The following is a 15684-nucleotide window of genomic DNA, read 5'->3' as shown; positions in this document are numbered from 1 at the left end:
TCAGGCTAACGCAGAGCAGATTCTGTGTTGAATATCTTTATTTATTCTTCTTGTGTAAAAGACACATGTTGAGTACCAAGGTGGTGACTCTGTCACGGTTGCTAGGTTACAGCTGTTCACCTCTAGATTTCCGAAAATTGGTTGTAAATTGTAATTTTTCATCCTACCTAATAATAACTTTAATAATCTAGATCAATATAGCATGTGTTTAACAGAGATGCTGTAAATGTCTGCATGTTGCGGAGATAAGCGCACCATCCAGAACTTTAGAAAGAGGCGGATCAGTTTTCTCTGGGTCTCATAGGCTGATCTGTGTGTCACTCAAATCAATTTTTTGTTTCTGGGCACTTTTGTTTATTGGCTCTTTAGTCCACCAATTGGGGAGGGGAGGGGGGGACCGTAGCTACGAGAAACAGAGTGCAGGTGAGCGCGTTTGCTTCTTTTATTTCAGCGAATAAAATCAGTACATAATAAAGGCCAAACCTGATTATTAAGGAGAAACGAATACTGCAGAGGGACTTGTGTTCATATGGTATCTTTTTGTCCCACTTAGCTGTTCTGTCGAATTCCAAGCTAACCCGCCATACCTGGAAAATGAAGAACATTAGAAAGGTTAGAAAACTGGCTTTAATTGCTCGTTTTACTCATAATAACTGAACCAGTGAATGAACTGTACTGAAAAAAATCTTTAAACAACTGTGTTTAAAGGCAAAATAAATTACTGGACCTTCATCACCAGAAAACCCAGGAGTCACGTCACAACAAGGTAGCTTTCCATCTGTGACCTGTTTCACCTGTGACCTCTGGGGTTTTCCACCCGTGACCTGTTTCACCTGTGACCTCTGGGGTTTTCCACCTGTGACCTCCGGGCTTTTTCACATGTGACCTGTTTCACCTGTGACCTTTGAACTTTTCCACCTGTGACCTGTTTCACCTGTGACCTCCGTGCTTTTCCACCCGTGACCTGTCTCACCTGTGACCTCTGGGGTTTTCCACCTGTGACCTCCGGGCTTTTTCACATGTGACCTGTTTCACCTGTGACCTCTGAACTTTTCCATCTCTGATCTGTTTCACCTGTGACCTTTGAACTTTTCCACCTGTGATCTGTTTCACTTGTGACCTTTGAACTTTTCCACCTGTGACCTGTTTCACCTGTGGCTTCCGGGCTTTTCCACCTGTGACCTCCAGGCTTTTCCACCCGTGACCAGTTTCACCTGTGACCTCTGAGCTTTTCCACCCGTGACCAGTTTCACCTGTGACCTCTGAATTTTTCCACCTATGATGTGACCTGTTTCACCTGTGACCTTCGGATTTTTCCACCTGTGACCTGTTTCACCTGTGACCTTCGGATTTTTCCACCTGTGACCTGTTTCACCTGTGACCTCCGGGCTTTTCCACCTGTGACCTGTTTCACCTGTGACCTTTGGACTTTTCCACCTGTGACCTGTTTCACTTCTGACCTCTGAGCTTTTCCACCTGTGACCAGTTTCACCTCTGACCTCCGGGCTTTTCCACTTGTGACCTGTCTCACCTGTGACCTCTGAACTTTCCGACCTGTGACCTGTTTCACCTGTGACCTCTCAGCTTTTTTAATTGTTGGACTTAAGGTCAGAAAACACACTCAGGAAATATGTTTCCCAAAAGCATCTTCAGACTGGATCTCTGCTTTTGGAAAGTTGCTGTGGTTGAATGAGCCAATGGCACCATCAAGTGGCAAAAAGATGAAGTGCATCTCAGTCAAACTAATTTTTAGTATTTCGGTTTATTTTGTAACTCTTCTGCATGTATGTATAACAGTTTAACAAACAGGATTAAACTGTTAGAAACACAATGTAACATTAACGGAATGATGAACATCTGATACATGTAAACCACTGATACACACAGAAGTATTTTCAGTGTTTTGGCTTCTTCAGACCAGTTTGGCAGCATGGTTCTGGGAATCGACACCAGTAAAAGGTACTTGATGGATGGACGCAGCCTCACAGATAATTCAGGCATCAGACTGGCATTCACTTTTCAAAAAACAAAAACAAAACAAAAAAAAAAAACCTACAAACAGTTGCTCCTCAAGAAACTGAGCTGAAGTGTTTCTGTGATGCACTTTTTGTATCTCACAGAACCTTTGAGGCCTTTCAGGTGATTGCAGTCATGAAACTACAGCTGCTAAAATAAATAAGTACAATATAAATACGAAAAACCTGAGAGGTTTGTTCATTTTGAAGATGTTTCATCTGGTAATTTGATATCACATTTTATTTATTCATGCTTTCAAATATAACTCCAAAGGAAATCTACAGTTATATATTTAGCATTTGCACTACAAATCATATTATTAGATTATTAAACTACTGGCTGGACCTTGACAGAGGTGGTGAGTGAGGTCATTTTGAGATACTGTATTTTGTATTTATTTACCCTCAGAACAAATGAGTGATGAGGACAAAGGGTTCAAACCTTTGTTTCACTGTAGGATGTCTCATTCTGAAGACATCCTCTAAATAGCTTAAAATATGGCATCATCCCAAAGACACGCTTGGAAGGTACAAAAGCTTAAAAATATGAGATCATAAAAATAGCTAAAGTCATAAAATGTACCTCTGACTTTTCCAACATGGTTGGTTAGAACCAGAGGAGCTCAATTTTTTTCCTTTGAGGGACCACAAATTAATCTGGATTGGGTTCCAAAGACCAGAATCATATGTTGATATTGTGTAAATTACATATATACAGTTACATTACAATTAAATGTATTATATTGAGTGGAAGCTTAACATTGTAAATAGAAAATAAAGTCACAATAATGAAAACATTACTACTGAATGGTATGTCATTAATTTGCATAGATGGTCAATTGACATGGTGGGTCAAAACAAGTGGAGTGTGGACCAGATGGGGCTCGTGGACCCTAAATTTGGCAACTCTGGTTCAAACATACTTCAGTTATGTTCACTTCTCAAAGCAAGAATTCAGTCATGCATACACACACACACACACCTTCAGAGGCCCACCCATTCAACTAAAAGCTATTCAAACTTGTATTATCAGCAGAAATAAAAAAATTCAGTGTGCTTACTAAATTAACTTGTTGATTTATTCTTTAAATAATCTCTTTTTCACAATTTTCTGCAACTCGTTTTGAATATCAGGTGATGCGATATGAAGTCGTGACACAAAGGTTGAGAAATAATGTAAAAAATGTTTCCAGGCATGCTGTCAAAGCACCTGTTTTTTACCTTCAACTTGAAAATGGCAGTTTCTCCTGTGATGAGATTGTCATCAATGCAAATGTAAAAGTACTGGCGCCTGATTGGCTGAGTCTGATCAAGTGGCGTGTGTGAGGTATACGGAGCACTGACGCGGGCCGCTCGTAGGACATCGGTGGGTAAGTACTGTAATGTGGGACATCTCAGGATAGCAGCTTGGAGGAAACAAAACGCGTCACTTGTGCTCAAAACAGGATAGAAACAAGAAAACTGTTTCCTACTGTAAATTCTCAAAACAACCACTTTAATAATAATAACAATAATAATAATAATAATGTCTGTTTCATTGAGAATATACTGCCATGGTCTGTTCAGAAACACTTCAGATTCTTTCACAATAAAAGTCTTTCAGTTGTTTGTGGATTTTATTATAGATGCTTTTGGTGGCCAAGTAGTTAATGCGCTTGGTTTCAGTGCAGAAGGTTCCGGGTTCAAATCCCACCCCTGCCACATTCCTCCATGTAATGTGGAGTTGCGTCAGGAAGGGCATCCGGCGTAAAACCTGTGCCAATTCAATGTGCAGATCCACCTTGGATTTGCTGTGGCGACCCCGAGTGCAAACAAGGGAGCAGCCGAAGGGACTTACTTTTACTATAGATGCTTTTAATGTGAAGGACTTGAACATAAGACAATTAACAAACTGGTACGTGAAGCCGTCAAAAACAGCTGCTGATTCTGAGCTAGCTCATATGAAAATGTTTTTGGAAAAATGGTTTGGAGCAGAGTTACAGCCCCAAAAAAAAAAAAAAAAAAAAGGAAATTATAGCTTTTGTCTGGACATCGTAGCTCATTAAGAAACAGATCTGAAGCCAAAAAGTGGACATATCCAATGTCAAATATGTATTTTATTATTATTATTATTATTATTATTTTATTTTGAGTCTTTGGTTTCCAGATGCTTTTGGCTCTGTGGTGTTATCCTTTCTGATTTTTCGGATGTGATCGGGGGCACACTGCTGCCCCCTGGTGGTCTTGGAAGAGTGCAGATCCTTGTCTTACCTGAACTACTCCCCACTTCAAGCACCAGATATGATGTATTCTATGACCTTGACCTCTATTTAGAGACATTAATGGGCCATTTTCAAGTTTTGTTGATTCATAAGTGAACTTTTGATATCTGCAGAGTGAATGCTGTTGGTTAAATATCTTGTCATATATCTGTTATTGTTAAGGATTTGGTTTTTGAGAATTTACAGTATTCTTCTTCCATTCTGGTGAATTCACTTGTTCAGTTTTCTATCTTACAGAGTTTCTTGATATGTAGGATAAAGTACAAAAACATCAAGAACAAGCCACACAACGGTATTACAATACTAAATATTTCAGATTCAAACCCCTGAACACAAAATCAGATCCTCATCGAAATAAACGAGGACCCTGCGGTGAGAACTCTGAGATCCTGAATGCATCATGGTATGTTCAAATGCCCAGTGCTCATCTATGGCTTTGGCAGGAGGGGGCAGCTGAGGAAAATTAAACTCATCATCCACAGCAATATCCAAACGCCCCCTCTGAGTGTTTTTCCCCACTGCAGTTTTTTTGTTGTTGTTGTTTCTTTGTTTTTTTTTTTTTTGTTTGTTTGTTTAGAAAAATAGAAATCAGGAAAACATCATTAGAAAAATAAACCAAAACGAGACGGCGTCACAGAAATATCCACTGATATCGCACAGCGAGGGATCTCTGGTCATACGATGTGAATCACTGACGCAGTCTGTAGAAAAAAGGAGATCTGTCCTGAATATGTTGACTTGTCCAGAGAGCAAAACCATGCAGCCGGATCCTGACCCCCCCCCCCCCCCATACACACCAAAAAAAGAGAAGGGGGGGATAGAAATCAAAGACGAGCTGCTTCTGAAGTGTCACTGCTGAGTTCTGCTTGAAGGCACGGAGGTCCAGAAAGGGAGCTGATGCTGTTTAGTGAAGTTTGCTGACTCTGCTGAGGTCAGAGGGCAGGACTTGAACTTTGTCAGGACAAAAGACAAAAGAAAACAAACTTCAGTCCCACATCTTCAGAAAGTCGGACAACAATCCAACATATCCAGAAAACCTTTATTATTATTTCAGTTCCACAGAGGGAGGTTTGTTTGTAAATATGACAAAGAGGACCTGAACTGAAGGAGAAACCAACATGGAACTGTATAAAGGGGTGAGGCGGGGCCAGAGCAGTTTAAATGGGTGTGATGGCATTGAGTTTTGGTGAAGATTTGTGTTTTGCGTCATCTTCTTGTCAGAACTAACTCTCACAGGGAAACCTTTTGCAGGTTTTAGTTCAAGTAGACCAGATTGGGAGGTTTTGTCAGTGCTGAGGGATCCTGTGCCCCCCCACCTTTGTTCATCTTCCTCGAAGTTAATCCGGCCTGCAGCGGCAGATGGTGGAGCCTCGGCAGCTCCGTCGGTGCTGAACGATTGCACGGTTTTAGGCATTAACTTGGATCAGGGTAATCCACTGCAGCATATGCAGCGAGGCCAAATCCATCAGGCAGGAGAACTTTCCTCCTTCACTTTCTCCTCCCCAAACACTCTCCAGGAACTTGCTAATGCCATCTGAACATCATGGCCTGCTGCAAACCAAACGCATCAATACACCAACGTGGCTGAAGAGCCTCACAGTGTTATGCTTTAATGCAGCACGTGCTAATCTCACATTTAAACCTCAGATGGGATTTAGAAGAATGAAACATAATCTGAGCTCTAGTGTGGACTCTGTTCTTCTCGTCTGTCTTTATTTATTTATGTATTTATTTATTTTAGTTCAGTGTAGTTCATTTTATTGTAACACTGATTCTCTGTCATTTCATTTCACGACGCCCCCAAAGATTCTGGTTGGGTGAAGCAGAATTTTCTAACATGCAAAGTAAGACCATATGGCTGCAAATGAATGGTACCAAGATGATGCCAAAGGTCAAGGTCACAGTGCAAGGTCAAATTTTCAAAAGCTGACAGACCCGTAGTTACAATTAGACATGAACAGAAAGACATATGTGGACTTTCAAAATACACCATCAGATTTAATCTTGACTGAGCCTGAAGGTCAAAATCAAAGGCTGTCAAAGTTTGATCATGTTGTGGTTTAACGGTGCTCGATATAAAAATGTAAAGAATCAGATGATAAAGTCAGTCAAAAGGAAGAAAGTACCCAATAAAAATACTCAGAAATGAATGGCAATACTTGTAATAATCAGCTGCACTGGTAAATTATATTAGTAAATCTAAAATCAAAAATCTGCTTTTGTTTTTGCAGATCCACAGAAATAATAGATTGCTTTAAATATTGTTCTCATTTTTCCTGTCTCAGTGAAGCTTTATTGCCGACAGGTCATTTTGTTTTTATATAAGAGCTTTTAAGGGATTATGTCATGCTCACTTTAGTATTTTCATGAGATTTTAGAGCTAATTTCAATTGATTGTAAATCATCACACTCAGAGGAATCATTCATTTGTGTCTGTGTGACATATGAAATGCTGTTTTTTTTTCTGTCTTCTTACACTTTGAATCTATTTCAACCAAAATTACGTTGATTTAATTTTTAAATTTAATTTACTATTGTATTATTACAAAAACAACTTAATTTTTTTGGTGCTTTCAACATAAAACTCGTGGTGGCAGTGATAGTTTGTGTTTCATACCTGATGAGTTCCTTATCTCACTTTTGTTTTGTTTATTTGAAGGACTACGAATTCACCCCCCAAAAAACAACAAACAGAACCTGAACAGACCAGTTTTCTGAGCATTTCTGATAACTCCTCTTCTTTTTTTTCTTTTTTTTAAATCCACTTCAAAAGCCACAATCTTAAAGTCTCCTCGAACCAAGTTGTTATGACTCAGAAAGGAATTTGCCTCTAAAAAATCATTGCTGTCCTGTAGAAAAAAGCTGAAAAATCCACGAGGTTTTAGATTTGCACTGAAAAACAATTTTGATGTATTTACATTAAAACATATTTAATCCTGGGGGGGGGGGGGGGTGTTAGGGGTTGGAACCTATCCTGAAGAGTCATAGGGCGAGAGGTGGGTACCCCCTGTGACCCTTTTTTGGAGAATGATTTAATTCCACTTGCACTAAAAAAGCGTCTTTCTGTTATTCGTCCACTAGGTGGAGCTGCCGTATTTCTTTGTCCAGTTATGTGGGAGGTTTTTTGTTTTTTTGTTTTAATGCTCTGTTGTCTGTTTTGTTGTCTTAATTCTGTTGTTGTTGTTGTTGTGCAGTATTGTCTTTGGCACTGACACGCGCCCTTCACTGATCCGTTTTGGACCGTCGCCTGTTTCATGCACAGATGAAACATCTGAACGTTCAGCTTCAGTTTGAGGCTGAACACGTCGTGATGCAGATTAAGTAACAGTCATTGTGCAGTGAGTCATTGCAGTCAGACTGATACCTTCTTACCTTCAGAACCGGAACCAGAACGAGACCTGATCTTGTCGTTGCTGCTAAACAAGAAATGCAAATGCAGTGCAAGCTTTGCATTTTGTATCACCAGTTAACCATCATCATGATGAAGTTGTATAGAGGAGGATTTTCTTAAAAAGAAGACCTGAAAGTTTAGCAACAAATTGCCAGAAGGTACATCTGAGATGCAAGCCTGGATTTGATCTGTTTTGGTGAAAGAAAATCCTTCTCTGCTCTATTCCACTATGAAGCTAAAAGTAGTGATGCAAAATGCAAAGCTTGCACTGTGCACAATTTCTCCAGTCACAGCCATGTAAGCCTATAACTTCTTCTGGGTTGTCTGGGTGTCTTTCCTCACGCTTCTGGGTGATTCTTAGACTACGGGCACTTATTATGTCCTTTGATCATATTGTATGAAAAACAGAAAAAAGGGGAAATTTCACACTTTTATAGTTATCTTTACAATGAAAGTGTGTTAAGAAATTTGTTCTAGTAGTCTATGATACTTTTTCACCTTTTTTCAGCATCATTATATGCAAATATTGCCGCTTTGTGCGTGTTTTTTCTAATGTTTTAAAATATATTTGAATAAAATATCAGTAAAATAATCAAAACATAATTGGGGTATTCAATGTCATACAATTGTTGTGATTTTTTTAAACAAAATATAGTTGTCCCACACTATTGCCGTAATTTCCACCACAACACTGTAATGTCCCTTTAAACAGTTTGTATGAAAGATTGTTTGGGTAGTTTCTATGGAGATAAACACTGACATCAGAGCACATGTATATAGTGCCAAATCACAACAAACAGTTGCCCCAAGGCGCTTTATATTGTAAGACAATGGTGTGGTGGAAATTACATTTACAAGGCCAATAGTGCCCGTAGTTAAAGAATCACCCTTCTACTTCTTGCACAGTCACTCAGTTTTTGAGAACTGTCTACTCCATGCAGATTTACCATAAAGTACCATACTGTTTGCATCGCACTAACCCTATGGCAGTAATAGAGCACACACAGCAAAATATGTGGATAAATCGAATTTGATTTACATTTAATCAATTCAAATTATTAAAAGAAACTAAATTAATAACCATCTTCATCTTTAACTGTGTTGAATTCTGGTGATGATGCGGATAGACTCACCCTGATCTCTGGTTGGTTAAATTGCTGACGGATCAGCATCGTGCGTTTAATAACGCGCTCTAACAAACTGAAAAATGACCATCGTCTTTCAACCATTCAGACTGCAGGAAAAAAAAAAAAGAAATCCTGTGGGTGTGAAAATTGACAGTATCCAAATCTGTTTTCACACCCAGCCTACATAATCCTGACTGGTCTGGATGTATGTCACATGAGTGGGAATTATGGGAAATCTGACAGGGATGAGTGCTGCAGCTGCTCCAAGATGCATAATCTTTAAAATTTTAAAGTGACAGTAAAATATAAATCTTATTATAAACACAGAATGTGTGCATCTTAGCCCATAAAAGGTCAATTATATTTGTTTCTGAAAACAAAATGTAGAAGCAAACAAATGAAAACAAGTCAGTTTCTGACACAGTGGAGCTCATTAGGTCACACCTGTGACCCACCTGTGACTCGAGTCTCTCAGCTGGCAAATGATAGTCTCTGTAAAAATAAATAAATATTTTCTACTGTGCCTAGAACTTTGGAACAGTGCTTTGTTTGTCATGAAATTTAAATAAGTTCAAATAACCCAAATTTGTTAAGTTTAATAAGCTGTAAATATCACAACATGAGTCAAATATTAAAAAATAAATCCGTAAACAAAAATCAAAGCTACGTGGCACTGCCTTATCAACAGCGTTGCCATGGGGACTGGTTGGGGTTAAATGCTAGTCTAAAGTGAACCTGTGATGGTCCTGCTGTGACCAATGAGCTGTGGAATCCAGAAATATCGCGGTGAAGTCACAAGGCTTCATCCCAGTGATGAATGAAGTAACAGCAAGCCCACGACTTCACGCCCTCACACGGTGATGAAGATGAAGATGTGGTGAGACTGTCTGCAGAGATGAAATGATTTTACCGCCAACACACTGCAGCAGGAGCACATTACACAACTGACCCAAAGCGGCCTGGCTCCGCCTCTTTATCCAGAATCAGTCAGAAAATGTGTTGACTAGTTTCTGATAAATGAGACAGGGAGCCAATGCAGGGACTTGAGTATTGGGCTAATATGGGCTCTCCTGTGGGTGCAGGTCAGAAGCCATGCAGGGGAGTTTTGCACAACCTGCAAACGAGCCAGTTCTTTCTTATTAAGACACATGAACAGGCTGTTACAGTAATCCAGTCGCGAAGATATAAAAGCATGTACAATCATCTCTAACTCTTCAAAAGACACCATTTTTCGAAGTTTAGTTTAGTTAGTTTAGTTTACAGTGTCCAAATATTTATGGGCCGGGCTGCCTGTAATGTCTGGGTATTGCGGTGGGGTAACGGTGAGATGGGTGGAGCGCTGACAGTTACTGAGAACGTGGAAATGCCACTGAGAGCGCTTTGTTAGCGGACCGGCATAGATTTGATTAATTTGAGCTCTTGTGTTTTCCTTTAAAAAAAAAAAAAAAGCTGCTCTCCTCTGAGCCAAAACAATTATCTTACATAAGCCCATCTGAGTCCTCCGCTTCAATGTCGCAGACCTCCAGCCAGCTGAACCGCTCGCTTCAAATTGCTCATTAACACACGCCCACCACCGCCGCCCTCCCCGGGACACGGCCTGGGTCCACATGAACCACGCCGAGGTCATGTTGGGTCAGCGGTTCAGGGCTAATCGTGACATTCACAGCATGTTATATATGCGTCAGAGTCAACCTGCCTTATAACATCAGAGCCTGAACATACAGGAAACCAGATCCAGGTCATTCAGGAGACCCAGACATTTTCATACAGATTACTGAATAATAAGGGGGCGTGTCTTCTATTCCTTCTATTATTATAGTTACTGAAACTTGTAACTCCTTTAGAGTTGTCATGTGTGTCTTGGTGGCTTCCCTCACTTTTCTCCTTCATGCAGTGTTGGAAGACCATTCCAGATTTCAGCATTTCTTAGTCATTGTTTGAACTGAACTACAAAAGATCTGGAACACACCAGCTCTACACATACCAAACTGTTGACCTGTCAATCAAATAGCCACACCCACCTGGACAGCAGACGACAGTCCAATTACTTTTGATCCCATTGGGACTACACACAAAATTGGCTGTAATTCATTCACTGATTCGGATGCAATTAACCTCAATCTAATTATATAGTGTGATTGCTGAAATAACCCAAATACAGGTTCATAAATATTTGGACGCTGACTGTGGCGATGGTTTTAAAGCAAGGTGACATTCGCTGTGGACGTCGGCTTATCAGGTTTCCTGGCTTTTTTATTTTTGTTCCCCCTCCAGCAGCTGAGGATCGTGTGCAGTCTTACGTAATGCCTGCGCTGCATTGTCTCTCCCGCTTGCAGCGCTTTGGCAGCATGTGCAGGCCGGGGTCACGAGCCACGAGGTCACCCAAAGAAGCTCACGCTAATCACTTCGCCCGCGCAGATTCACAAATCTGCCAGAACATTCTCAGCGTCGTCATTTTCACAGAACGCGGCGTCATGCATGAAATGCATTATGGGACTGAAAATAGAAGCATCATATGTAAATACTGTCCAGATTAGAGAAAACACATTTTGGATTAGCGACGGCCACGGTTGCCGTTTTTGAAATAAGATGTCAGTCCTTGTGACACAAGTTCGTTAATCTTTGTGACTTTGTGAGGAAACACATTAAAGTTTGTTTACGAGATTAAACTATACACATAAATGACAGTTTCACATTTCTTTTTTTTTGGTCACTTCCAGAAATAATCTGTTTCTGTCCAAACCTGGAAATATGTCACAGGAAATAAAGATGTGAATCTGTCGTACAACCGGAAATCCTGCCACCCGAGAACTGATGGTTTCAAGTTTGTCTTAAGACAGACTTGAAACCATCAGTTGATAAATGGATTCAAGTCTGTCTTAAAACACTGATTCAATCTGTGATAAAAGCCGTGGTCCACGTTTTGTTATCCAGGCAAAGCTGCCGCTGTAATCCGCCTGTGACATCGCCACACCTTCTGTTATTCCATTTTATCAGTCAAACAGCCTCCTTATCTGCTGGATTCATTGATTAGCCAGATAGAACAGCCCGACCATGAGCTAAGGGCGCCATCCAACAGATGCGCGTGATGCCAGGCTCACGGCTGCTGTGTAATCTGGTCAACTGGCATCCGCTTTGCGCATCTTAATTAGGGGAAGCCGTCTGCTGCACGCAGCGCCATCGGAGACCAGAAACCAGGATTCTGGGAACACGCCAGTGACTGTTGACCTCTGGCACTACTTTGCTTATTTTGGGGAGGGGTCACTGGTTCTAGGGTCCACTGGTCCAAACCTCTTTATATTATTTGATGGTGTATATTACAACCCCTGATTTTGAAGTTCACCTTAACCGCTAACCCTATCCAGGACCAGTAAACCCTAGGACTAGTGGGAAGTTCCCATTTATTTTACTAATTAAAAAGAATCAAATGCGGTATCGTAGTCACCAAACTAAAGCCTGAAAAGTCCATAAAATGTTCCCTTTATCCTGATCTGCTACTGATTTTAATGATTTCTATTCCAGAACAGAACCAGACTTTTCTGGAAGTTTGGTAAAAATCCATTCATGTTAAGAAATAAAGAAAGGCATTTGAAGATTATAGCTCAAGAAAAGATAGTGTGAAGAATTTTCTGCCTTTGTGGGAACAACAAACAAACAGCTTTCTACAACCACAATTCTAATGAAGTTTGGACATTGTGTGAAATGTAAATAACAGAATAATATGATTTGCAAATCCTCTTCAACCTATATTCAATTAAATACACCACAAAGACAAGATATTTAATGTTCAAACTGATAAACTTGATTGTTTTTGTGCAAATATTTGCTCATTTTTTAAATGGATGCCTGCAATACTTTTCAAAAAAGCTGGGACAGGGGCAACAAAAGACTGGGAAAGTTGATGAATGCTCAAAGAACACCTGTTTGGAACATTCCACAGGTGAACAAGTTAATTGGAAACAGGTGAGTGTCATGATTGGGTATAAAAGGAGCATCCCCAAAAGGCTCAGTCGTATCCAAGCAAAGATGGGGTGAGGATCACCAATTGCATGAATAAATAGTCCAGCAGTTTAAGAACAATGTTTCTCAATGTTCAGTTGCAAGGAATTTAGGGATTCCATCATCTACAGTTCATAATATAATCAGAAGATTCAGAAAATCTGGAGAACTTTCTACACGTAAACGGCAAGGCCGAAAACCAACATTGAATGCCCTAGACCTTCGATCCCTCAGGCGGCACTGCATTAAAAACCGACATCATTGTGTAAAGGATCTTACCACGTGAGCTCAGGAACACTTCAGAAAACCATTGTCAGTTAACACAGTTCATCACTACATCTACAAGTGCAAGTTAAAACTCTACCATGCAAAGTGAAAGCCAAACATCAACAACATCCAGAAACGCCGCCGCCTTCTCTGGGCCCGAGCTCATTTGAAATGGGCAGACGCAAAGTGGAAAAGTGTGCTGTGATCTGATGAGTCCACATTTCACATTGTTTTTGGAAATAATGGACGTCATGTCCTCCAGACAAAAGAAGAAAAAGACCATCCAGATTGTTACCAGCGCAAAGTTCAAAAGCCAGCATCTGTGATGGTACGGGGGTGTGTTAGTGCCCATGGCATGGGCAACTTACACATCTGTGATGGCACCATCAATGCTGAAAGGTACATCCAGGTTTTGGAGCAACACATGCTGCCAACCAAGCAACGTCTTTTTCAGGGACGTCCCTGCTTATTTCAGCAAGACAATGCCAAGCCACATTCTGCACGTGTTACAACAGCGTGGCTTCGTAGTAAAAGAGTGCGGGTACTAGACTGGCCTGCCTGCAGTCCAGACCTGTCACCCCTTGAAAATGTGTGGCGCATTATGAAGAGCAAAATATGACAACAGAGACCCTGGACTGTTGAACAGCTGAAGTCTTACATCAAGCAAGAATGGGAAAGAATTCCACCTACTAAGCTTCAGCAATTAGTGTCCTCAGTTCCCAAATGCTTATTGAGTGTTGTTACAAGGAAAGATGATGTAACACAGTGGTAAACATACCACTGTCCCAGCTTTTTTGAAACGTGTTACAGGCATCCATTTCAAAATGAGCAAATATTTGCACAAAAACAATAAAGTTTATCAGTTTGAACATTAAATATCTTGTCTTTGTGGTGTATTCAATTGAATATAGGTTGAAGAGGATTTGCAAATCATTGTATTCTATTTTTATTTACATTTTGCACAACGCCCCAACTTCATTGGAACTGGGGTTGTAGCATCTTCCTCCACTTTGGTTTGTTGGAGTGTAAGCAGTGCAACGCCAGAGGGGAAAAAAAAAAATGCGTTTAGGCTAGCTTTGTCCAAAGACTGAAGCAGGAAGAAGCTGTTAGCTTTGCTAAGACAAGAGCCGGAAGGTGTTAGCTTAATGTAGCACAAAGACCACAAACATGCACTAACTGCTATCTTAACAGCACAAAAACAGCAAACAAGCTATTACAACATAGCGCAAAAACAACCAACATGAGCTAACTGCTGTCTTAGCATGGCACAAAGACCGCAAAATGAGCTAAGTGCTATCTTAACAGCACAGAAACAGCTAACATGAGCTAACTGCTATCTTAACATGGCACAAAGACTGAAAATATGAGCTAAGTGCTAGCTTAACTTAGCACAAAGACTGCAAACATGTGCTAACTGATATCTTGAAATAGCACAAAAATAGCCAATATAAGCTAACTGCTATCTTAACTTGAGACAAATACTGGTAATAGGGGATGTTGGCCAGGTTTAACACAATGACTAGAAATAGAAGGAAAATGATGATTAATTTTACACATTGACTACAAGTGAATGTTAAACGTCTTAGCATGGTTTAGCACAGGGACTTAGCGCAATAGGAAATTGTTAGCCTAGCTTAAAACAAAAAATTGGACATGTTATTAAACTTGGCTTCATCAAAAGCTATATGAAACAAAAACCAAATCAAAATAATTAAAAACTCAAATCATTGCATTACTGTGTCCTCAGTCGTGTTCGTTTCACTAATATTTTACGCTGACAATATTGCACAGTTAGTGTCTACATTTGTTCTTGGCGTGGACTGTCTGTTATCTTTGTGTCATGTTTTTGGATTAATATTGTGAACATTTTGGGTTAATTTGTTTGCTAATATAAGTATTATTTAAAAAGATCTATAATTATCAGAAAGATGGTATTTATTCAGGAAAACATTCATTATTGATGCGGCAGATATCTTTCTTTGTCAGCTCAAAGTGTAACGGGAGAATGTTTGAGCTGCAACGATGACACTAATGAGACACGATGCTGATGCTGGGCGTAATTAGAGAGTGAAATCACATGTAAGTAATAAAGCGGAGCATGTGGCCAGCTTTCCGGATGACTGCGTCCAGATGTTGTACTGCTGACGGTGAGTCAGTGAAGGTGAAACCATGTGGATCTTCAAGACAAATCGGTCCTGCAGCTTCACTCACACATGCTGAAAACGTTCAGCTACTCAAAGTCAGACAATTAAGAAAAAGCTTTTATTGGTAATAATGTGAAAATATAAAGTCCTTTATGTAATTTAACCTGATTCTCACACACTTTATGACATCACTAAAACTTATCCAACAACATGCAGCTTAAAATTCACTTTGTTGTTTGAATAGTTTTTTGTCAGTACCTTAAAAACTAAAAAGGAACTCATCCTGTCTGACAGTGTTGATACGTTTTATTTTATTTTGTTTCTGGGTCTGATTCTGCTGGCTGTTTAAAGATTCATTCCAGTGAAGCGTGTTTCATTTTTACGACTCACTAATGTAAACTTTGTCTGCACGTGTTGGAAATCGACTCATTCAGATGTGACGAGTCGATTGTGAGTGAATCTGAACGAATTAATTCTCCA

This window comes from Thalassophryne amazonica, chromosome 22, assembly GCF_902500255.1.
Source record: "Thalassophryne amazonica chromosome 22, fThaAma1.1, whole genome shotgun sequence".
Lineage (NCBI taxonomy): Eukaryota > Metazoa > Chordata > Actinopteri > Batrachoidiformes > Batrachoididae > Thalassophryne > Thalassophryne amazonica.
The sequence above is the reverse complement of the archived record's forward strand: the minus strand, read 5'-3'. Positions refer to the sequence as shown.